This window comes from Giraffa tippelskirchi, chromosome 9 (genome assembly GCF_054371585.1).
Source record: "Giraffa tippelskirchi isolate mGirTip1 chromosome 9, T2T-mGirTip1v1.2.pri, whole genome shotgun sequence".
NCBI lineage: Eukaryota > Metazoa > Chordata > Mammalia > Artiodactyla > Giraffidae > Giraffa > Giraffa tippelskirchi.
The window spans coordinates 5,101,352-5,127,281 of NC_137283.1; the positions used below are offsets into that span (position 1 = coordinate 5,101,352).

Below are 25,930 nucleotides of genomic sequence, written 5' to 3' on the forward strand. Positions count from 1 at the left end.
CAATAGCCGTTAGTGAAAGTGGGTCCAGGTGCTCCTGGCTCCAAAGCCAATAAAGAAACGGTTGGTGGAAAGGAAAGTTTGCTTTATTTAAGAGGCCAGCAACTTGGGCTGAGGGAAGAACATGGACCTCTGTCCAGAGGCCAATCCCCTCCTCCACCCACCGATCAGAGGGCAAGAACTTTTAAAGGAGGGGGCTACATGCGGGAAACAGCACAGTCAGCTCTGACGGTCATCTTGAAATTGGTCATCAGTGATCTGACCAACGTCATCCTGATTGTTTTAAGGCCATTTAGTCTTTAGTTCCAGGTTTGGTTTGTTACCATTTCCTTGAGGCCAATTATCGGAATTGCAGCATCTTAGGCCATGACTGTAGTCTGCTCATCATGCAGTTAACGTCTCCCTCCTGGTGGGTGTCTTGGTCTCCATAAGAGAGCTCCCAGGACATGGCTCAGAATATTATCTGTAGCCCTTGACAAGGAACTAAAGCCTCGACTTTGCTTACTGACTAAACTGTTACTACTTAGTCTTGTTGGACTGTTTTCCTTTTTTTCTGCATTTTCTCACTTCTCTGATTATATTTATTGTTTGGCTAAGGTTTTTACCCAGACAAAAGGCAGGCAGAAGACACGGGGTCAAGGACCCACAGGGTCCTGCTCTATTTCAGATGGACCTAGAGATGATCATACTAAGAAAGACAAATACCACATATCACTTATATGTGGAATCTAAAAAATTGATAAATGATTTTATTGACAAAACGGAAGAAATTCACAGACATAAAAATCAAACTTATGGTTACCAAAGGGGAAAGTGGAGGATGGATAAATAAGGAGTTTAGCAGTAACAGATATATACTACTATTTATAAAATCAACAACAAATACCTACTAAATAGCATAGGGGACTATATTTAATATCTAGTAATAACCAAAATGGAAAACTGAAAAAAAAAAATATATATATAGCTAACCACTTTGTTGTACACCTAAAACTAATACAACACTATAAACTAAGTATATTTCAATTAAAAAAGAAGGGATACAAAGAGGATTAAAAAAAAAACCTTCCATTGATATGATTAGAATTATATCAGGCCTATATATTAGTTAGGGAAAATTGATCTTCTAATCTAAAATTATGGTGTTTCTTTATGAGGTGATTTTTAAAATATGGCTGCAAATTCTTTGGCACTGTTCTCAGAGATTTCCTGAACTGGAGAGGATCTGTGGCAGGTTAGTGAGCAGTAGAAAGCGGTGGATGCTGATGTGGCCTCCAGGTGAGGTCAGGAGAGTGGGGCAGAGTCCAGCTGGTTCTCAGGGACCTTTTGAGGTCCAACTGTCCTGGGCCCCCAAGCTGTGCTGAATCCCAGCCCCCTGGGGAGGTCTCAAGCAGGTGCCCTGGTTGAAAGCCCCAGATGGGGTTCCCAACCAGGGCCAACCATCAGACACAAGTGTGAGATGCTTCCAGAATATTCCAGACCCAGCCATTGCATCACCCTTGGTCTTGTGATACCATTTGCTTTGTGCTGTCCAAATTCCTACCCACAAAATCTGGGAGCATAATAAAAAGGCTGTTTAAAGCTGCCACACTTGAAATAATTTATAAAACAGAAATTGTTCCTAGAACATAAAGGGTATATTTTTGGTCCTCCAAGTTTTATAGTTATCTTCTGAAGGTACTATACTTCATTTAACTCTTATTTATTTTTCAAGTATTTTTTGCTATTGTGGTCATGAAATTATTTTGACTAAAAATCTGCCTTGTGATATAAGTTTCAATTTTCAAGCTCCTAATTTCTCACTCTGTAAGTAAGGAAACTGTTTTTAGGTATTCAACTTTGATCTACTATGAAAAATTTCTAAAGGTTTTTTTATTTGCTGCCCTTGGATCTTACAGGTTTCTAGTTATACAGTCTAAAATAAATGTATTTGGATCGTCTCCTTTTAAATATTTTAAAACCCATGCTTTCTTCTGACCATTAAACTGGGAGTGCTCATTAAACAACATTAATGCACCGCAGCATGGGCAGATGCACCTCATTTGTTCCTCAGTTTAATGGGAAGACTTTTGTGTTTTATACATATTAATCTAATATATCATATAAGCAAACAAAATGATATAACCATGAGATAACCTCTAAACCTTATTTTTTTTAATTGAAGTATAGTTAATTTACAATGTTGTATTTGTTCAAAGTTGTGTTGCCATGTTTGAACAGCAGTGATTCAGTTACATACACATGCATATACATATAAATATTTTTCAGATTTTTTTCCATTTTGGTTATTATAAGATATTGAGTACAGCTTCCTGTGCTATACAGTAGGTCCTTCTCATTTATTTTATGTATAGTAGTGTGTATCTGTTAATACAAAATTCCTAATATTAATTTTGAAGGTCAGTCAACATGTGTATTTCATTTTTCAATTTCTAAGGATGTGTTAGCATTTTAAGTGGGAGAAATACTTTTGGACTACTTTTCTTGATTTACTTGTTCAGCAATAGATATAAAATGATGAAATTGCTTTTTCAAACCTGCTTTGGCTTAGCTTTGGAAATAATGGAGTAAGGCGGAGAGGAGCACAGAAAATGGACCGTCAGCCATGTGGATGACTAATCCATCTCCTTGAACCATTTCAGGGAGTCCAAAAACACTGTATAAATTAAGTTGGTCAACTTGTGTGAGTGGATTATTGTGCGGCTTCCTGAAATCAGCCTCTCATCTTTTACTGCAGTTCTGACCTAGTTTGGGGAAGGATCTTTAATATCTTCTTCTGCTTCCCGGACCTTGAGGTGAACTAGCCAGAAATACCTGCATTTAACAGGCAACTTTCATCTTCAAGCTCACAAAGCGGTCACCTTTCTTTAAAAAGGACTTGGAAACTTATACCGCAAGGTATCTTCCTAGGTGATCTGACTTTCTCTGCCGTGACCCTGACAGACGGAAAGCAGAGACCTGAAATGACTGCAGTGCTCAGAATGGCGCCCACCCGCTGATGGAAGTGAGTCAGGAGCGGCCGACGGGACCTGCTTAACCTCACCATGGATTGTCTCTCGAGTCACAGGGACTCGCCCCAGAAAGAAAAACAGGAACATGTGGTGTGGAAGGTGAGGTAGGGCTGGGGGGTTAGAACAGGACACAGACAATAACCTACCCTGAACTTGGAGACTTCACAACCCACCCCGGTTATCTACAGGACACTTAGGAGGTTGGGGGTCCTCTAGTGGTGGATGGGGGATGGATCCTTTTGGCCTGCGGGAGATTCTATTATTGTCCTCAGTTATCCAAAGGCCCTTCCTGCTGTGTGTCTCTGCCCTTGCCTGGTAGCCTCCGGGGCCTCTATGCAGCAGGAATATGTAACATCCTCCCATTGGCACATGGCCAAGTGCTCGCTGAACCTTTAAGAGTCCTTGTGCGTTTCTGTCAGCTCTTTCCTTTCCCTTTGCTATGAGGATGGCATATCCCAGATGGGGTCCTCCTTCAGTCAGGCTGCGAGGATGAGGGCCCTGCAGCAGAGCAGAGCAACGACTAACCCTCAGCAGACCGTGAAATGTGATCAAGGAACAGACTTGAGATTGGGGGTGGGGGAGCTCCTTTGCTCTGTATTAGTGCGTGAAATCTAATGAATGTGATTCAAACTAAGGTGTAGAAGCTTAGATCTAGGACTCACAAAATAAAGCTAGTCCCACTTTATTTTAACTTTATTTTTTAAACATTTATTTATTTGGCTGTGTGGGGTCTTAGTTGCTCCAGGGCATGTGGGATCTTAGTTCGCAAACCACTGATGAACCCATGGCCCCTGCATTGCAAGGTGGGTTTTTAACTACTGGACCACCAGGGGAGTCCCTGAGTACCATTTTAGAAAAATCCAGGTAATTCCTCTTTGTCTGGAAGTTTGTGCATGCGTGTATGCATGCTCAGTCATATCCCACTCTTTGCGACCCCATGGACTGTAGCCCACCAGGCTCCTCTGTCCATAACACTGGAACAAGTTGCCATTTCCTTCTCCAGGGGATCTTCCCAACCCGGGAATCAAACCTGCATCTCCTGCGGCTCTTGCATTGGCAGGTGGATTCTTTACCACTGAGCCACCCGTGTGCCCAGTCTGGAAGTTTGGCTGTAACTGATTTTCCTCTCATTATACAGGGGAGACTAAAGCCCTCAGGCTCTGAGGACACCACACACTTAGATTTCCACAGGCAGAATCAAGGCCACAGTCTGAAGATTCAAAACGATTATTCGGTGATTCCCTGGTGGCTTGGTGGTAAAGAACCCACCTCCCAATGCAAGAAATGTGGGTTTGATCCCTAGGTCTGGAAGGTCCCCTGGAGAAAGGAATGGCAACCCACTCCAGTCTTCCTGCCTGGAGAATCCCACAGACAGAGCAGCCTGGCAGTCCATGGAGCCTTAAAGAGTCAGACACGACTGAGTGACTAAAAAGAACAACAAGATTCACTGAGGACCTATATTAGGGTTATCTAGGTTAAGATGAAATAGTAACATTAAAAAACACAACAACTCTGAACTATTACTTGATGAGTATCTGCCACCCTGAAAGTAGTTTAGTCATACAGAAACAGCATTGACCTGTACCACAAGGGTTGGCTAGGTTTTTCTGTAAAGGACCAGACAGTAAATACCTTAGGCTTTGAAGGCCATGTAAATTCTGCTGCAACTACTCAGGCTGTAAGCGAAAGCAACTGTAGATAAGAAAGAACACAAGACCGTGGTTGTGTTCCAATAAAACTGAATTTATAAGAACAAACAATGGGCTGGATTTGGTCTGTGGGCTGACACTGCTATAGCATAAGAAAACTTAAAAAACACACAACCAAGAAGCCTAAAGTCTTACAAACACGTTTATAGTGTTTTAACATTAAAAACTACCCAGTGGCCATGGAAGGACATGGGTAATTCCTCAGTTTTGCCACAGAAATAATAGAAGCCACTTCATAAGGTTTTGGAGGAATTAATTAAGATAAATATAGTGTCAATGAGTAAGCACTCAGTGAATTTCACTCCCTGCATCCATCTTTGTCCTGCTCTGCAGACTCAGGGTAGATTCTCAGTGAAGATCTATTTAACACACGTGAGTTAACACGTGAGGTCAGACAGTAATGCGATGAAGCAGAGAATCCTTTAGATCAACATTCGCTAAACAGTTGATTTGATAAGACAAACAGGGTAACTGGGAATAAATATTAATATCTGCCATGATTTACATGTCCATTAATTAGATTCTTAATTATATTGCCCTGACATGGAAGTGCTTTATTTTCAATTCAGGGGTGTATATTGAACAAGAGATTATAATTCTGTGTTCTACAGCAAAGTTAAGAAATTCCCGAAGCCTTGCATTAGAGCTTGTCCTGCATGGACAAGGGATAGAAAACAAGATCTCAGTGCCATCTGCTCAGGTACACAGAAGTCAGTTTTGTGACTTATTGAACTCAGACTGGGAAGTCAAGCTTTCTTTTAAAAGACAGTGAATCTCAAGACTCTGTTGCTCTATGTTCTGACACTTCTGTCTTCTAACATAAACCATGCGCATCAGATGTGCTTAGGACTGCACCTCCTATATCCACCATCTTTGGCACATGGACCACAGAGACAATTGTTGAGATAACTGAACCAACTTTTTTCTCCCTGTAAATGTAAATGCCGCCAGAGAAAAATATATTTAGTTTTCTGATACATTTTTTGGCCTGATTTAGCATTTTAAATTTATCTTCCCGTACTTCCTCTGGATTCACTGTGTCCCTGAATTAAAAAATCCCCTCCCCTCCATCCTTCTCATGTCTTCTGCTGCCAAACTAATGACCGACATCATTAGCAACCACACAGTGTCTTTTCTGTCTCAGAAATGGATGATCTGACTCGCACCTTATCTGTCACTGTTCCCTCAGAAGACACGAGGCAGGTCTGAATGCCTGCCTCCCGGCATAGTGTACAGAGGGAGGGAGAAAGATTCTCCTATAAATTCTGCAGATAAACTTAAGGAAGCTTCTACTTATTCACAGGGTAGAGGAGATTTTTAAAGTAGTGAAATTGCTCTGAGGTGACGGTATGGTTGTGTGTTTTAGAAAACATGTGGAGGATAATATTTGTTTAATCCTGACATCAACATAGTTCAAGAGTAGTGGTGGGTGAAGACCGTTGCATTTACACGAGGCCCCAAAGCACCGTGTCTAGTATTTCTGGAATTTGCACACCATGCCTCTGAATCGTCTGGAGATGGTTGATAAAAATACAAATGTTAGGGTACCACCCACTGAACCTCCTGAACCTTCATTCTGTAAGAAATTGAGCCTGGAAATCTGATTTTTACCATAACTGCCCTATGATTCTGAGGTGAAGTCAAGGACGGGAACCTCCTTACTGAAGGCACATGAAGATCAGGAGAGAGGCAAACAGGCATCCCCGTTAGCGTGTTCACGGCGATGTAAAGAGTGGTACTGGGGCCCGTCCCGCTGGGCAGCAGGGTGACAGGTGGGCTAACATTTCTGTGAGAACCATCTTTCTCTTCCTCCTTTGTACTGTTCTCTAGGCCACTGGGCATCTCACAATCAGGAACATCAACAAATAAAAATGAAATATAATTTGGGGATGCAAGAAAAAAATTATTAAAATAACCGTCACTTAAAATTGCCATTTGAATGCTTGTACATAGATCACATGTAAAAAAGTAATTTGCTATGGATTCAGTGTTGTCTTTGAGCATTTAGGCTGGCTATGAAGGAGAGCAGAGATGAGCTAGCGTGAGTTTGAGCGTTACGAAACAGAAGAGCACCCAAAGATCCTTCATGAACGAACACAGTCGAGAACAGGAACTCCCATCCTTCATCCTCGCAGGCCCTCTTGGTCCCTTGGGAAACCACAGCAGTTGTATACGATGGCATGGTTCTCTTTGTTGCTCAGATAATTTTCATCACCATTGGCCTGCACTAAGCCTTGTACACGAAGCATATCCTCAGACCAGTCCAACAGAATTGGGCTCTGCTCTGTCTAAGGTGCCAGCAGAGTCATCTCAAGTGGAACCAGGCCACTGTTCCCTCCCAGGGATTTCAGACCCAACCCGCTGGCTTGTCTAAAGGTTTTTTTTTTTTTTTTTTTTTCATGAAGCTGCCTCCAGACTCAAACGTGGTTATGAAAAAATTCAGTCTCCTTGGCTACTGACAATAATGAATCAACTGCATATACAGCTGTCAAAGTGACGGTATGTTTAGCTATCAGAATAATCAAGCAGCCAGGGCAGGAAGGAGTGAGGAACTGTGGAACTAAGTAGGACAAGTTCGTATCTATTCATACATCTCATTGGACTGTTGTTTTTAGAGCATCCTAAAATCCAGTTTGTTTTTGAAAGATGGTCTCCAACATCTTTTGTGAATCAAGTGAATTTTTCAGTATTTAAGAAAAACAGTAATTCATCACTTCCTTTGAAATAAAGACCCTAGACACAGTGCTAAGAAACACGGATCCAAGATTTACGTATGTGGGCACAAGAGTGTATACTTCTGGGATCTATCACCTTCTGTAAATATTTCTATTCATTACTCATCTACCTCACTCCCCACCCCTGGGTTGCAGTTCCTGTCGTGACAGCGGCCTGCGGTTTGAACTGGCCATCTTCACCAGGGAGTTAGGATGAATTGTTTGTGATTTCCAGCACCAGCAAGAGTCAAGGGACTGCCGCTGACGGGTCTAGCAAAGCTTCCTGCCAATCACTCAGAAAGGCTTCCTGTCAGAAGCCCCCTCCCCGCACAGATACTGAAGAGCATGGCCTGTAAAACAGCTCAACAATACGCACCCCTGCACACCTACTCACTGGCCAGCGGGGAAAGGTCCAGCCATTCTTGAAGCCACAGGGAGGGACCGCGGTCGGTTACAGAGGGATGGCGGTGTGTTTCCCCCGATTTCCTGGACCAAAGCAACCATGTAGAGAGTATGGATTGACATGGAACACCATCTAGTGAAGGATCTGAGGAAGTGCAGGAACAGAGAGAAAATCCCAAGCCCAATTCTGATTCAATTCTTTTGGACTCTCAAGTGTGTCAGAAATGATGCTGGTGTGATTTTTAAAGTGAGGGCAAAAGCCAAACAGGATGACCTGCGTGTACTCCAGCCAAGACCAGCTGCAGCGAGTTACCCGTCCACCTCCTGGGATAGAAGGGCGAGGCTCCCTTAGCACCTTCCCACGGATCATGGTAGGACTGGAAGGAACACCTCAGGAGTCACCCCAACCAGCCCAACCGGCCAGAGGTCCCATCTGGGAGGTCACACTGAAGGGCTTGGGAAGAATGAGGCTAGGGTACCAGATTTTCAAACACCCATCTATCAACCGCCACGTTTTCAGTTGAACAGTACACGTGTCTGAGGCCTTAGCTATCAAAACGTTTAAAAAATTTCTAGAACTCAATTGCTTTTATTGGCAGAAAATGAGTACCAACAGCACCTTTTTCACAGTGGGCTGCACACAAAAAACTGCCAAATAAATAGAAGATTGTTCAATAATGAGAGGTGGGTGTGAGAATTTTCAACTAGGGAGGAACGTTGAATATAATTCAACTATTACATTTTGAATTCTCCTATATAAAGCTGTGTTCTTTATTTACTTACTTATTCATTCATTCAACTATTCATAACTTCTCAGCTCTGCATTTCAAAGTCACGCCCCTCATACATTGCATCTACATGCTCCGGGCATTGAATAAATGTCATGTGACTCCTCTGAACTTCAAGAGGAAGAAATAAAGCAAACAACAAGCCCCACACCCCACCCTGTGGTATGTGCATGTGTGTGTGCAAAGTCACTTCAGATGTGTCCGACTCTTTGTGACCCCATGGACTGTAGGCCACCAGGATCCTCTGTCCCTAAGATTTCCCAGGCATGAATGCTGTTGTGGGTTGCTGTGCCCTTCTTCAGGGGCTGTTCCCAGCCCAGGGATTGAACCTGCATCTCCTGCATTGACAGGTGGGTTCTTTACCACTAGCACCACCGGGGAACCCCAGTATTACTTTGACTGTGATTAACTATCAATAGTTTCTAACAAATCTTCATTCATCTTCTTCTGACTTTCAGAAAACCTGACTTCACTTTCTGGATCGGAAGCTTGCTTTGTCATTTCTAGCTGTTGCTCAGAAGTTACGCTCTCCATGTGCCATCTGGGGCATCACCGTTTCTAGGATAACTGAGTCTAGCTATTCTAAATGGAAATAAATGCCATATTCATGTTTCTCATGTTGCTGAGTTGTCCAGTTCAGGTGAAGAAAAAAGCCTCCATCAGGTCTCCCAGCCTGGATCAGTGGCCCCTGGGGAGACAGTGATGTTCCGTCTTACCCTTGGTCTGTCTCTAATCAGAAGGGAAGCGAAGCAGCCAGAATTCTGGGTGGCTGTCCTGCTTCCTCCTTGAACTCTCCTGCTGTCTGACAAATGGCATATTTGTGTGTGTGCTCAGTTGCTCAGTCATACCCGACTCTTTGTGACTCCATGGACTGTAACCTGCCAGGCTTCTCTGTCCATGGGATTTCCCAGGTGAGAACACTGGAGTGAGTTGCCATTTCCTTCTCCAGGGATCTTCCTTCTCCAGGGAGTAAACCCATGTCTCTTTCATCTTTTGAACTGGCAGGCAGATTCTTCACACTGCACCACCTGGGAAGCCCCAAATGGTATATTACCCATCATTATCTTAATCTAGCCCTGCTTATTTTTTTAGCAACAAGTGACTTTTGAGAAATTTCTTCAAGAAACCAATATATATATATATGTTAGTCGCTCACTCATGTCCTACTCTTTGTGACCGCATGGACTGTAGCCCACCAGGCTCGTCTGTCCATGGAATTCACCAGGCAAGAATACTGGAGTGGGTTGCTGTTTCCTTCTCCAGGGGATCTTGTCAACCCAGGGACTGCACCCAGGTCTCCCACACTGCAGGCAGATTCTTTACCATCTGAGCCACTGGGGAAGTCCTCAAGAAGACAATACTTTAAACCAACTGGACTTACTTTGAACTTTAGCGAACACAGCAGTTTTCAAACATTTCAACTATGCTTTCTGTGTATTTATTGGAGGCCCTACACCTAAGAAAGAGGGAAGGTCTTTACCTGGCAGTTCATCCTCAGTCTGCTAGACAGTGTGAGGAGCGCCTGGAGGCAGGCAGAGGGCGGGTGCTGCTGCTAAGTGGCTTGAGTCCCTCTGCCCACGTCATCTGCCCTAGCTCAGCGCTTCACATAAACCAGCCGCTGAGGCTGCTAGCAGGGAATGAGCAGGAAAAGCACATCACTTCTCACAGAGGGGTGAGAAAACATGAAAATGACCACCACAGGAAATGAAACTGGTTAAATATCAGAACTGAAGAACCGGACGTGGTGGAGATTTAAGGCTCAGTGGTCTATAGGCAGATAGCAGGGGTGCTGCAAAAGGATGCTTTGGGTAGGAGAGTTTGTACTTTAGAGAAGGTTCCAGAGATACTGCTGGCACTCGACAGCTGTGTGGTGTGTGGGCAACTTATTATTAATCAAGTTATAGTACAGGAATTTGCAAGTAACACCTCCTCTTCCTCCTCTTTCTTAAAAGTTAAAAGCATTTCAGATTATTCCCCATATAACATCCCTCTCACTCCTCTGGCATGCTTTTGTAAAGAGAGAGAAGGAGTTAAAATTACAATCAAAAGAATGTAAACCGGATCATTCACCTCTGTTACTTCTAATGTTACAAATGTAGAGGGGAGGGGCAAAGTAGCTTGGGACTAACATATACACACTGCTATATATGAAACAGATAACCAACAAGGACCTACTGTATAGCATAAGGAACTCTGTGCAATACTCCATAATAACCAATATGGGGAAAGAATCTGAAAAAGAATATGTATGTGTGTGTATAACTGAATTCCTCTGCTGTATGCCTGAAACTAACACAACGTTGTAGTCAACTATGTGCTAAGTCACTTCAGTCGTGTCCGGCTGTGTGTGACCCCCATGGAGTGTAGCCCGCCAGTCTCCTCTGTCCATGGGATTCTCCAGGCAAGAATCCTGGGGTGGGTTGCCATGCCCTTCTCCAGGGGATCTTCCCGATCCAGGGATTGAACCCGGGTCTCCTAAGTCTCCTGCGTTGCAAGCGAGTTCTTTACCACTAGTGCCACCTGAGAAGCCAACTACACTCCAATATAAAACAAAAATTAAGTTAAAAAATGTAGAAACTAAATGTTAATAATGCAAGACTGAGTTGTGTAAGATGATGGTACATGCATTCTCTTGTGTGTATAGCCATTAAAATTATGCAGACCCGTACTGGACACCATGGAAAGATGCCTAAGTGTTTACTGAAGGCAAGCAGATGTGCAGAACATTATATATCACTTGATCCCATTTGTGTAAGAGTATATTTGTGTTTCTGTGCATGTATATGCGTATTTAGAGAAGACCAGAAAGATGTTTACCAAACTGTGAACAGTAGTTACTGCGATGGACTTTTACTTGCCTTGCACTTTCTGTATTGTTGGGTTTTTCAATTTGCTTTCACAATGAGTGTGTATCATTCTCACTGCAAAGGCCTCTTTTTCTAGGAGGATTCTGGTTTAATCAAACACATATATCAAAACAGAATACAAATATGCTTTCTGCTTTTGGAATTCATCAGAGGAATAATCATGAAGAAGAACAAGCAAAGAGCATATAACCAGGAATGCTGGTTTGCTCCAAGATGTGTTTTTCTCGTGTAATTGTTAACACCATTCACTTTACTTTCAGAAGTGTCTTGAGTTGAGCGTACATTCTTGGTCACCAGACACACTCTGATAGTCTGTCTTGTGGATGCTGCGTAAGTGCATGGGGTTGCTCACATGGGCAGGATGCACTAACAGCCCCTACTGGCCCCGGAGCCTGTTGGTTTTCCCTCTGCTAAGGTTTCTGAAATGCTGGGTCTCCCAAGATATCCAAACAACATTCCAAATGGTGAGGCTGTAAGAAATGTCATAGTGGCCATCGAGAGGGCACCACTGTATGCTTTCAAATGTTGGCAAGTATACAGCAAGTACAAATTTACATCTCTCCCTTCCTTCCCCTATGCCAATCTTTTGCCATAAGTGCTACAACTAATTGCCAATATTAGCAACACATACCTACATATACCACACACACACACACAGAAGCGTGTATGCGTATATATAGTTTGTTCTGTGATTTCATATTGCTTGATTTAAATTAGTGTCTTTGTCAAATTAATTTATTTTCAGCTGGACTCCAAATAAGTGCTAATTCATGAGCTTGACTTGGCTTATTTTTTATTTACAATGAACATCAGACCCTGATAAAGCGACTAAGAAATAGAACCTGATATATTATACATAGTTTGGAAGACACTGGACTTCATCTGTATCCCAAGGTCAACTTTTGTAGCAAAGCTAAAAGAGTGCATTTGGTAAAGAAAGAAGTAAACAGTCATTTCTTAGGCAAACCGAATAAAAACAAACAGCAGAAAAAAGCCCTCCAGGTTCTGAATGGTGGCATCTGTGGAATGCAGGCTAATATATAAATTCAAAGACAAATGATTGGAGGGGTGATCTCACCTCCCCCAATCCAGGTACACCCCAGCGGTGTCCCAGAGACAATGGACAATTAGATTCCTGCTGCACTGGCGCCCCCCACTGGTCTCACCACCTCACCGCTCCGCTCGGTTTCCGAGGAAAACCCTTTGGTTTTTGTCACAGTCTGCAGCAGCCTTTAAACAGCAAAGTTAATCCAGCTTTCCTCTTCACCCCTAGCCAATTTCCTTCCTCTCTCTTTCCAACAAGTGAACGGCAAAGGGTAATGAGGCCAAAAATGAAAAGGACCAAAAAAAAAAAAAAGATGTAATGGATGGATGGGTGTCTGAATAAAGCAGGCTGAGGTTCTGAAATTAAACCCAGCAGGCTGAATCTTCCAAAGACTGCCTGACCTGACGGCTGAAACCTTTCATCCAAGTTCCAATCGCTGTTGTGGGTTCTCAGTCCACACACACAAAGGGAGTTTCACTGACATACCTGAGCTTTGGCCTGCTTCCTTGGTTTCCTCGGGTAATTTCAGGGCCATTAGCAAGGCAGGCAGATTCACAAACTGAGCCCTAGTGCAGGCTGGCAAGAGATAAAGCCTACTGTTCTCTTGGTTCAGACCCCGTGGGGCTTGCTCCTCCGATCTGACAGTTACAGGCACAGTTTAAGCATAAACCTGTGTAAGTGGTGTGCTGTGCATGGAGGTGAAGAAATTCATAGTACAGGATAATGGGAATAGCAGAGGATTCCGCACCAGGCCAACCTCAGCTTCAGCTAATGACCTGCATTTCATGGTTACCACAGTTACTGTGCATTTATGGTGCATCTCCATAGCCCTGGAGATGAGGGTGACATGAAACTCTACTTGCGTCTTTGAATCACCAGAACCACTCTGAGATCCCCGGCTCAAGGAGCTTCAAGTGACTCTTCCCTTGTCGCCTCACCTCTCCCCCTTAACCATCTGAGGGCTGCCGGGAAACTGTGGTTAGAGCTCACTCCACAGCAGACAGCAGGAGCCGGAGGGCAGCATGGATTGTTCTAGAAGCAATTTCCCCATCTCCTAGTTCACCTGTGGGTTTCTAGAGAGTGCTGGAGTCCAAAGATTTGTTTGTTACCATCTGAGAGATGCTAATCACCTATTAAAACAACCCAATTGTTGGGAGATTGGTGTCTGTTTTATTTAAATTTATAGGATAACTATTTCTTAAAGTCTCAAAAATAAATGCTAAAAAAGATGGATGGAAGTCAAGCCAGTATAAGTGGATGACAGCAAACAGCTAAGACCTTTGAAGTCAGCTGAAAAGGCAGACTCTTCATCCTCACCAACTTTCATCAGCGTAGGACACTCTACCATCAGTATCAACGAAGCCTGTCTTTTTTTTTTTTTAATTACCTTATTGAAGCACGGCTGTTTTACAGGGTTGCCTTAATTTCTGCTGTGCAGCAAAGTGATTCGGTTATATATACACACGCTCTTTCCCATTACGGTTTACCACAGAGCACCGAGTCTAGCTCCCTGTGCCATACAGGAGGGCCTTGTTGTTTATCCATCCTGTATACTTTGCATCTGCCAATCCCAAACTCCACTCCATCCCTCCCCTGACGCAATCTTAAATTACACGTCAAGTATAATCAGATTTGTAGAGAAGAGTCATAAGAGGCATCTTCATAAACCAACTTCTCTTTAAAACAAAACAGTCACTGCCAGCAGACAAATGCAATGTTTTCCCTCACTAATGAGACAGGGATTTACGGCCTCTCTGATCTCAATCTGCTAAGTAGGCTTGTGAAATATTAACCATACCCTAGAAACCCCCACCCACAACTGCACGCGCGTGGGGGACCTGCCTTCAGACTACTGTGTGTGGGGACGGTTCCAACTGACAGTGCACTGGGTATCCATAACAGCAGTTTTTTCTCTGACAGTCATTCCTTCGATTCAGAAGGCTTTCCTCAAAAGCAGCTTCCATAGATCCAAATACATCTTTAAGGACCCCTGGGACAGGTTTGCATCCAATATGCATTTTGCTTATTTATTTTGTTCAACTGGGGTTCCTGCTTATTGTCTATTTTTATATTTTCTTAATTTCAACATTTAGGGAAAACAGAATGTAATACTCTAAGTAGTCATTTTTTTCAATTTAAAAAGAAACCAAACCACAAAAATTGAACATAACACCTTAAATCAATTATATTTCAACAAAATTATTTTAAAAAGAAAGCAAACTACTTCTCTTAAGTAAGACTGGTTTCTTGTTGTTGGTGTTCAGTCATTAAGTCGTGTCCAACTCATTGTGACCCCATGAACTGCAACCCCAGGCTCCCCTGTCCTCCATTAACTCCTAAAGTTTACTCAAATTCATGTTCATCGAGTCAGTGATGTTATCTACCCATCTCATCTTCTGTCACCCCCTTTCCTTTTGGCTTCGATCATTCCCAGCATCAGGGTTTTTCCCAACCAGTCGGCTCTTCACACCAGGTGGCCAAAATATTGGAGCTTCAGCAATAGTCCTTCTAATGAATATTCAGGGTTGATTTCCCTGCTGTCCAAGGGACTCTCAGAAGTCTTCACCAGCACATTTCAAAATCAGTTCTTCTGTGTTCAGCTCTCTTTATGGTTCATCTCTCACATCCATACATAACACTGAAAAAACTATATGGACCTTTGTCAGAAAAGTGATGTCTCTGCTTCTTAATATGGTGTCTAGGTTTGTCACAGCTTTCCTTCCAAGTAGCAAGTATCTTTTGATTTCATGGCTGCAGTTTACTGTCTGCGGTGATTTTGGAGACCAAGAAAATAAAATTTGTCACTTGCTTCCACTTTTACCCCTTCTATTTGCCATGAATTGATGGGACCAGATGGCCATGATCTTAGTTTTTTGAATGTTAAGTTTTAAGCCAGCTTTTTCACTCTCCTCTTTCACCCTCAATAAGAGGTTCCTCTTCACTTTTTACCCTTAGAGTGGTATCATCTGCATATCTGAGGTTGTTAATATTTTTTTCTGGCAATCTTGATTCCAGCTTGTGATACAACCAGCCCAGCATGTCACGAGATGTGCTCTATATATGTTAAATAACCAGGGTGACAATATACATCCTTGTCATATTCCTTTCCCAATTTTGAACCAGTCTGTTGTTCCATGTCCAGTCCTTCTTGATCCGCATACAAGTTTCTCAGGAGACAGGTAAGGTGGTCTGGTATTTCCATCTCTTTAAGAATTTTCCACAGTTTATATGATCCACACAGTGAAAGGCTTTAGCATAGTCAATGAAGCAGAAGTAAATGTTTTTCTGGAATTCCTTTGCTTTCTCCGTGATCCAATGAATGTTGGCAATTTGATATCTGATTTCTCTGCCTCTTTGAAACCCAGCTTGTCCAACTGGAAGTTCTTGGTTCACGTGCTACTGTAGCCTAGCTTGAAGGATTTTGAGCGTACCCTTACTAGCAGGTGAAATGAGCACAATTGAGCAGTTGTTTGAACATTCTTTGGCATAGCTCTTCTTTAGGATTGGAACGAAAACTGACCTGGAATTCCATCACTTCCACTAGCTTTGTTCATAGTGATGCTTCCTAAGGCCCACTTGACTTCACATTCCAGGATGTCTGGCCCTAGGTGAGCGATCACACCATCATGGTTACCCAGTTCATTAAGACTTTTTTTTTTTTTTTTGTATAGTTCTTCTGTGTATTCTTGCCACATCTTATTTATCTCTTCTGCTTCTGTTACACCCTTACCATTTCTGTCCTTTATCATGCCCATCCTTGAATGAGATGTTCCCTTGATATCTCCATTGAAGGTAATTAATGAGAAATTCTTTCCCCACACACTACCACTGAGCTCATCCAACAAAACCAAAGACCACAGATGTTATAGGATAACTGGTTAGTCCCCCTCGTGATCAATATTTAAATCCACCCTCCTAACCTCATGTTTACCTGAAGGACAGGGCCTCCAGTAGGTCTCATTGACATGTGTGTAATTAATTATATGAGGAAACCAATGTGAATCTAGTAGCCCAAATATGAACTACCACAAAAAATAAGCGTTGACAATCTCATTTGCTTCTTAACTATTAAACTTGGAAGGCATGGATTTCTAGGTAAACTTTAGCTAATTATCATAAACTGCAAGAAAACAGGCGAGTCTACTAGACCTGTTAACTCACTTATGAGCTGACTCAGTACCTTAGTTTTAGCGGCCTCTGCAAAAATAGGTAATAAGCAGCTTGACTAAAGGACATCATCTGTCGGGTAGGAGCACACTAAAGTCATGGCCATGCACAAGATTTTCCCGAGGGTGCTTAGGGCCACTTGCATCACACATTTTATTCTACGTCTTCAACCTTCAAGTGATAAACTTAACTAGTTACACAGCCTCCTGTAAAAAAAAAAGGTACCTGATAGATATGTGGTCTCTTGATGATTAAAAGCCCTTTTAATAAAAAGTGAAATGGAAATGTATTAGTTTGCCTTTGACATGTGATTCCGTCCTTTTAACTTCCTCCATGGGTCACAAGTCCAATGGGTGTGCGGGGCAGCAAGCCCACCATTTATTTTTATTTTAAATAAGATATTTATTTATTTGGCTGTGCTGGGTCTTACTTGCAGCACGTGGGATTAGCTTCCTCACCAGGGATCATATTCGGGCCCTTTGCATTGGGAGCTTGGAGTCTGAGCCACTGAACCACCAGGGAAGTTCCTATTTTTCCAAGATACATAAAAACAGTGCTACACACAAGCATGCAAACTATAATCTTAAACAACAAATGAAATGACAGCTAGCAAGTAATATCACCGTGGGCTTTCCAGATGGTGCTAGTGGTAAAGAACTTGCCTGCCAACGCAGGAGATGTAAGAGATGTGGGTTCGATCCCTGGGTTGGGAAGATCCCTTGGAGGAGGGCATGGCAACCCACTCCAGTATTCTTGCCTGGAGAATCCCATGGACAGTGGGGCCTGGCAGGCTGCAGTCCATGGGGTCACAAAGAGTCAGACATGGCTGAAGCAACTGAGCACGCAGCAGTATCACCTTATGGATTCCTTCAGAAAAGAAAAGTGGAGTCTGTTGTGACTGCGTTTTGACAGTCACGACGCAGTGGTGATGATAAACATTATGAAACCTAAATCCTAAAAGGATCCAGAAAGAGGGAGCGTCACAGGATGCTGGTAACAAACTTCTGAAGCTACAGGAGCCTGGGAGCATCATGAGTGTGGAGTCCAGCTTCTCCAGCTGAGCTAACAGACGGTAAAGAGTGTATTACCTCAATGGCTAAAGATTTAAGCTTCATGGAGTGGAAGATATTTGACTGTAAATGAGCCAAGAATACAAAATTAGAAGGAAAAAACTGCCTGTGAAATTATACTGCAGATATAAATCCTCAACTGCCCCAGAGCCCCAGTGCCCCAGTTTTTTAAAAGCTATGGTTGACAGAACAAATTAAGTAGTGAGATGTTTACTACGGTTAACAGAGATAAACTGGAGCGTGTTAAAGATGTAATTACCCGGCATGTTTTCCTAAAAATGAATCGTAACTCTGGGCCATGGGAGCACTGGTTTATTTTCCTCTTTTTCTTCCTTCCTGAAAAATCACCTCAGGTGCTTGGGAAAAGTTTTAAAATTTTTCTTTAGAAACTAAAAAGGTGATCAAATACTGAAAAAAAACTGAGCCTTTCCCTGAGAAAGCATGACAGCCTCTCTGAAGAGGATTTCCTGGGTGAAGACTATTATTTGGGCTAGCAAGAATCCAGAGGATCCACATTACTACCAAGGACTAACCTTTCCCTTCCTGTAAATTATATTGCAACTAGTTATGTCTTGTATGTAATAGGAGGTAATTATTTATTGACTGGGAGGTATAAACACAGAGATGTTTACATTACAAAACCATAAACCTGATTTATTAAAGAAACTGGATGGGTTTTTTTTTTTTTTCCGTGTTATTAAATAGCAGCATAAAAAGAGGACAGTTCCAATCTAGTTCTTGAGAAAAGAGAACCACGGTAAATAATTAAAGTTTTCTATGTGGTGAAATGCTTAATAAGCCAAATTTTCTGTAAGCCAATACTGGAGTAAATAGACAGATGATTAGTCACTCATTAAAACATATATTAAGCTAAATAAACCCTTTGTGAAGATTCTTCCTCTCCGTAGGGCCTTTCGTGAGCCTCTCCTAGAAGGGTTACCTTCTTTGCAATACTGTTAAGACAGAAAATTCTCAGGGTCTTTTGTCAGGGTGTGCCTTTGGAGAAAATATATACTTGCTGAATGATGATAAAATTATAGTTACTTATATGTCTGTCTGTATATTTAAGAAAGGGAAAGTCTCTCAGTCGAGCTCGACTCTTTGTGACTCCATGGACTATACAGTCCATGGGATTCTCCAGGCCAGAATACTGGAGTGGGTAGCTGTTCCCTTGTTCAGGGGATCTTCCCAGCCCAGGGATCGAACCCAGGTCTCCTGCATTGCAGGTGGATTCTTTACCAGCTGAGCCATCAGGAAAGCCCCTGTATATTTATATGTATTAATATATATATTTTGTACATATGCACATATACGTGTATATATGGTATATACTTATATACACTAATGTAATGTTATTTATTTCTTCTGTATGTTATCTGTATGTTATACTCATAGAGTACATACACATATGTATACACATACATACACATGTATAAACACATGTAAACATATATGTAAATATAGTTTATTTAATATATTTATATTATAGTATATTAATATATATAGTATATTTATATGTTGTATCTCCCATTAGACCTTAATCTGAGAACAGTGCCCAGCATATGGGAAATGCTCACTAAGCATTTATTAAATGAGTGAATAAAATCAAAGCTGAATGTTCAGAAACATGTTATGATAGAAAATGATTTAAACATGTACAAAAATACTCTCTCTTCTCCCCCTAAAGAAAGTGTGAGGTACTCATCTGCGCATCCAACATTCACCCAGGCAACCCCAAGGCAGCCTTACGGGGCGGTGCCCCGGGGCCCCGGCACCACCCCCTGCGTGATGTGAGCCTGGCAGCAGAGACCCGCCCGGCGCAGGGGACTCTCACCGAGCCCGAGGAGCTTCCCAAGGTGCCTGCAGTGTGGAGCCAGCGGAAGCAGAGACAAAATCACGCCCCCTCTCCGGACACACACGATCTAGCTACATCCAGAGAGCTCCTCTCCCCTTCATCCTGTGACGTAACCATCTTCTCGTGTGCCATGAACACAGCATGAGCGTGGCGACAATAAGAACCAGATTTAGGCCCTGGCTCCACCTCAGCTCCACTGGATTATATGCCTGATGAACCAACCTGGGCCTCAGTTTCTTCATATGGAAGATGGGGAATGATCCTCCTAATTAAACTGACTTTATGGGATTCTTAGGCAAGTTGGGTGAGATTGTGGATGTGGAAACACTTGCCAAGCCACAGAACATGCTCCGCTGTACACAGTTATAAAGAAAACGGTCTGTGTGGCAGAATGCTAATTTTCTATCCCTCTGCCATGCTTTTCAGTGTGACTTTTAAGTCCTCATCAGCAGTGGTGGCGTCTCTTCCTCCACTATACCTCCTCTCTAATCTGGCTGGCTTTGCAATTTGCTCTGGTCTATAAAAAAACAGCAGAGGATGGTGTGCCAGTACTGATGCCAAGAAGTCCTGCAAACTTGCATCTGCTCTCTTGGAACCCTACCGCTCCTGGGACGATGTGCCCAGAACAGCCTGGTGAGGATTAGAGTTGTTGGGAGGTGAGCTCAGTTGTCCTCGCTGAGGCGGTTCCTGGTCCAGCAAACAAAGCGATGGTGAGCAGAACCACACAGACCATCTGACAGTTCATCAGGACTGAGAACAGCTTCCTGTTTGAAACCACTGGGTTTGGGAGGAGTCTGCTATGTAGCCATCACTAACTGACCCAGCATCACAGCTTCCTATCAGAGCCCTTGGGAACAAGTCCAGAGCAGAGGGCTCACGTGGTCAGAAACTGGGTGAGTCGGTGACAAGTGTACGGGACAGCTTTCCCCTTCAGCTCCCTTCAGCATTTCCCGGGTGGCTTCAACCAGTTTCTGGCTGACCTCAGGACTAAGGCCGAGAGCTTCTGATCTCAGCAGAAAGCCTGCCCTGAGTTCACAAGACACCGTGAGAACAGCTGTGGTTTTGCTTCCAAGACGCGATCTAAAAGCAAAATAAGAAATGGCTTCCTGGATCTCATCCCTCTTGAAGTATGCTGTCTCAGTAAAGAGCCGAAGATGCAGGCAGGTCTCTTTTTAAATATAGCTTCTGAAATCAACCTGCTCAGACTAACATTTAAAAATCAGCTGATACACGAAGGGCCTAGTTGACAAAAGTGGAAAAGGGAGAAGACCAGAGGCTAGACCATCAGAAGCCTGTAAAAACCATAAATGCTCAGGACAATCTGCATTGGGGAATGGCAGGGTACTTAAGAACGATGGGAAAGGTAAAAGCCATTTAGTCTTCTTGATGAGCAACTGTGTCTGCACTCATTGAGGTCTGGCCACCATTACCACAGCTAACGTGATGCCCTTTGTGAACATTCTGAGGATAATCACAGGCCCAGGGATTAATGTTTCTCTGTGTTTCTATCTTACTGTTAGTGTTTTGTTTATTTTCCAGGACTTAACTCACCCACAGAGTGTATATAAGCCTGGGACGAGGGCCCAGGACTCCAGTCATCCAAATATGTCTCAGGATTAATAGATTAGGTTCACAAAGCTATGAGGATTTGAAGGAATTATACAACACCTACAAATATCTCCCCACCGTGGCTTGAAGGGTTTTCTTTTTATATTGTAACTTCTGGATACCCAGCCTTCCCTCTTTCTTGTTATCAAAATATACTATCAGCAAAGCTGTTCAAACTACCAGCAAGTCAGCAAAAACAAAAAGCCACTAAGCTTAAAATAAGAAGGCGAGGGACCCATCACCACTGACTGCAGACATTTACAAGTCCTTTACGATGTCCTGAGGAAGCCCAGGTGACTCAGCAGTAAAGAATCCACCTGCAATGCAGGAGACATGGATTTAATCCCTAAGGATTCCCTGGAGAAGGAAATGGCAACTTACTCCAGTATTCCTTCTGGGAAAACCCCGTGGACAGAGGAGCCTGGTGGGTTATAGTCCATGGGGTCGCAGAGAGTCAGACGCAACTGAGCAATTGAACATGAGCACATACGAGGTAGTGAGGACCACCTGTTCATCCAGTATCTCAGATTTCTCTTCTTAGCAATTCCATGAGTTGGCATGAGTAAGCCCACTTTACAGATGAGACTTGGCAAGATACAGTGGCTTGTCCCAAAGTCTCATAGCTCATTACCGGCAGAACCAAGCTGAGTCTGAAGATGACACCAAAGCACTTCCCTCCCAACAACCACTTGAACCTCAAGCTTTGACTCCAGCCAAAATTCTCTGCATTTTAAAGTAATGCTTATTCAACATGTTACAAACTGTCAAGCGTTGTCAGCTGCCTGCACCAAATGTTTCACCTTCCCTAGTGAAGCCCTTTCCTTGGCCGAACTTGGTCCAGCTCCCTGCAGAGTCCCTTCTGGTTGATGATTTTCCTCGGGGACCACTCTTTGCAGCCTTTTCCAGATCTACCTTTTGCCCAAGCTTCATTACCTACACTGTGCCCTTCGTTTGTTTTGCTTCCTTCGTTTTTCTGAGAGCCGTGGGGCCTGGACTTCAGAACGTTAGGGTTAGACTAGCTCTGTTGCTAACTAAGAGACTAATTAACAGGTGATGTCCCACATGTAACTTACCTTCTCCGAGGGTAATGATAGAATCTACTTCATAGAAAAGACTAAAATAAATAGGGCCCCAAACAACTCTTAATAAATTTAAGAGGACAGAAATTATTTCAAGCATGTGTTCTGGTCACAACTGCATGAAACTAGAAATTAATCACAGAAAGAAAAAGGAGAAAGAGACAATAACACGAAAACTGAACAATATGTCGCTAAAACACTGTGGGTCAACAACAAAATCAAAGAAGAAATTTAAAAATACTCCAAGACAAACGATAATGAAAACACGACCATACTTAGCAAAAACAAGCCTAAGAGGGAAGCTTACGGTGAAACAGGCCTTCCTTAAGAAACAAGCAAAGTCTCAAATGAACAACCTAACCTACCACCTAGAAGAATTAGAAAAAGAACAAAAAAACACACCCTAAACTGAGCAGAAGGAAGGAAATAATAAAGATCAGAGATCAGGTTTTATTGATTTTTTCTATTGTTTTTTGATCTGTATTTTATTTATTTCCTCTCTGATATTTATTATTAAAGATAAAAATAGTGTAAACGCTCAAAAAATGTTATGGAAAAATAAATACAGGACTTCTATGAACATGCAGATTTGGTGGGAGAAGTCAAACCTAGATTCTAGATTCTCATTACTAAGAAAAAGGTCTCCATGGTGACCCCATTTGAGAGGACTCCATTGGAAGTCCATAAAGCAAGCCTTCTTTATCTTTGCTGCTTTACAATTTATAAAGCACTTCAATAAACAGAATGCTATGTCATCCTTGCTACAGGCGGCACTTTCTAAGACCTGGTACCAATGTCACCCTCTCAATGACATCTTCCCTGAACTTCCTATAGAAGACATTCAGGATTCATTTAGCATCACCAACCTCCTTCTCAATTAAGTCCACTCTTGTTCCAAATAGGGAAAGGAGTACGTCAAGGCTGTATATTGTCACCCTGCTTATTTAACTTATATGCAGAGTACATCATGAGAAATGCTGGGCTGGAAGAAACACAAGCTGGAATCAAGATTGCCGGGAGAAATATCAATAACCTCAGATATGCGGATGACACCACCCTTATGGCAGAAAGTGAAGAAGAACTAAAGAGCCTCTTGATGAAGGTGAAAGAGGAGAGTGAAAAAGTTGGCTTAAAGCTCAACGTTCAGAAAACTAAGATCATGGCATCTGGTCCCATCACTCCATGGGAAATAGATGGGGAAACAGTGGAAACAGTGTCAGACTATTTTTTGGGGCTCCAGAATGACTGCAGCCATGAAATTAAAAGACACTTACTCCTTGGAAGGAAGGTTATGGCCAACCTAGATAGCATATTTAAAAGCAGAGATATTACTTTGCCAACAAAAGTCCGTCCAGTCAAGGCTATGGTTTTTCCAGTGGTCATGTATGGATATGAGAGTTGGACGGTGAAGAAAGCTGAGTGCCGAAGAATTGATGCTTTTGAACTGTGGTGTTGGAGAAGACTCTTGAGAGTCCCTTGGACTGCAAGGAGATCCAATCAATCCATCCTAAAGGAGATCAATCCTGGGTGTTCATTGGAAGGACTGATGTTGAAGCTGAAACTCCAATACTTTGGCCACCTCATGCGAAGGGTTGACTCATTGGAAAAGACCCTAATGCTGGGTAGGATTGGGGGCGGGAGGAGAAGGGGACGACAGAGGATGAGATGGTTGGACGGCATCACTGACTCAATGGACATGGGTTTGGGTAGACTCCAGGAGTTGGTGATGGACAGAGAGGCCTGGCGTGCTGCAATTCATGGGGTCGCAAAGAGTCGGACACGACTGAGCGACTGAACTGAACTGAACTATACTGAAGATGCTCGTACATTTCCAAGACTTCCTTGCAGCCAGGGTGTCTGGTGTGACTGCCGATCAGAGGCACGTGTATAAGCCATCATTTCAGAACTGACTGGGAGAAGACGCATAATGGTAGGGATCCACTTTTGCTGGGAAGCTCATGGTGGGACAACTGGTTCTGGAGTTGGTATCTCTCATGGCAGACTCACAGTTAAATGGGCCACCTCAGGCTCAGGCAGGAGCAGCAATCCCCTGCGTGGCCCAGTTCTGTGGCAGCACATTGAAACGTGTGTCTTTTCGGCCCTTCAGTGATTATGTGAGTCTTTAGTTTCCTAGAAATCCCTTTCTCCTTAAATTAGCCCCAGTGTGCCCTATTTTCGGTACTTGATCTCTAAGCGGTCACTTAGAAGAATTCTTCCTGCCTGCCTTTTTGTATGCATCGCACTTTGTTCCTGCCCATAATTCTTGTGACATTTGACTTTTCATTACAGTAACTTTTTTTATAGATGACTGTCTCTCCCCACAGTTGAAGGCTGCCTGAGAGAAGACATCGTTTTCATCTTTGATTTTCCCCACAATGCTCAGAACAATGCATGTGCTGAATGGAATGGAGAACAGGTTTCCACAGCAGCGCTGTGACTGGCAAAAGACCGATTCTGAATTATCACTAGGTTTTATTATTCCATGTCTGAGTTCTTTATTAAATCATGCCTAAACACAAGATTTCAAAGTGGCCATCTTTATTTGTGGTAGCCTAGGTAACTCTTCAGAACTATTTCTTCTGACCTCCTCTCTTCTAAGGGAGTCATATATGATTTTGGCCACATGGCTTGCTTTGGCCTCACACTGGGGCGGGACATCTCTCCACATCTTTTCATGTTGGGTTCACTTATGTGATTTTCTTTGGCCAATCATCGATTAGCAGGCAAGCTATGATGGAGACTCCTGACAAGCTCTTATGTAGTAGGTTTGTGCACGTGGGTCTCTGTCATTGTCCTAACATCATGCCCAGAGCGTCCACTGGCTCAGGGAGGAGGATAAGGGACCCGTGGAGCAGAAATCTCCCCACAAGAGTCCAATCTAAATAGCTCCCCCTTTCTCTTCCCCTCTCATCTGTCTACTGCTGCCTATCACTGAGGTTTGATTACACAGCGCTGTTGTAACAACAGTCACATTCCTGGAGAGACAAAGAGGGAAACTCTCCCTTTCAAAGAAGACTGGGTGTGTTGGAAAGAGAAGGTGCCTCCTGAAGCTTAATACCTTCCTAAACACCTTCCCTTCTTCCAGCCCCACCTTCGCTCAGCTCTTCATCTCCACACAACATGCGCTGCGGGGGCTGGGGCTGCTCCTCTCTGCCCCGCCTGCCTCACCCTCGCACGCTTCTCGGGAGATTACTGATTCTCGTCACTGAGTCCCCTTCTTTCCTCTCTGTTTCATTTCCAAGGACTTGTGTCGCTCTGTGTGGAAAATGCCCAGACGCTAGCCCCCGTCCCTAAGGTGTCCTTAAGTCACAACCACTGAGTTCCAGGTGCCCAGAGACTCTCTGAGGCTGGTATTCCTCTGGGATCTCACACAGCGCTCCCAGACCATGCCCAGCAACTTCTTCTAACTCATTCTTCTGTCTCCTCTTGCTTTGACTGACCATCTTCCAGGTCACACAACTGCAAAAACCTCAGGATTAAACAGTTCTCTTCCTGTCACCCAGCACCTGCCAAATACCTTGCAGGCGAACTGATGTGGCTTTCAGAAGCGTGCAGAGGGCGTTACTTAGGTTCATGGAGAACACTCTCTAGAAGCGGAGTGACTGTGGCAATGTGACT

The 25,930-nt window shown here is 43.2% G+C and overlaps 1 protein-coding gene and 2 long non-coding RNA genes across 23 annotated transcripts in view; 2 read left to right on the plus strand and 1 right to left on the minus strand.

Moving 5' to 3' along the window:
* GADL1 (glutamate decarboxylase like 1) overlaps positions 1–25,930 on the minus strand; it is a 647,456-nt gene that overhangs the window by 38,075 nt on the left and 583,451 nt on the right. The gene's annotated exons all lie outside the window — the stretch shown is intronic.
* Positions 12–9,238, plus strand: LOC145520520 (uncharacterized). Its single transcript, XR_014064539.1, has 3 exons — positions 12–76; positions 2,735–3,107; positions 9,080–9,238. It is a non-coding gene; the product is annotated as an uncharacterized LOC145520520 (long non-coding RNA).
* On the plus strand, positions 22,976–24,826 carry LOC145520530 (uncharacterized). Its single transcript, XR_014064550.1, has 2 exons — positions 22,976–24,426; positions 24,637–24,826. It is a non-coding gene; the product is annotated as an uncharacterized LOC145520530 (long non-coding RNA).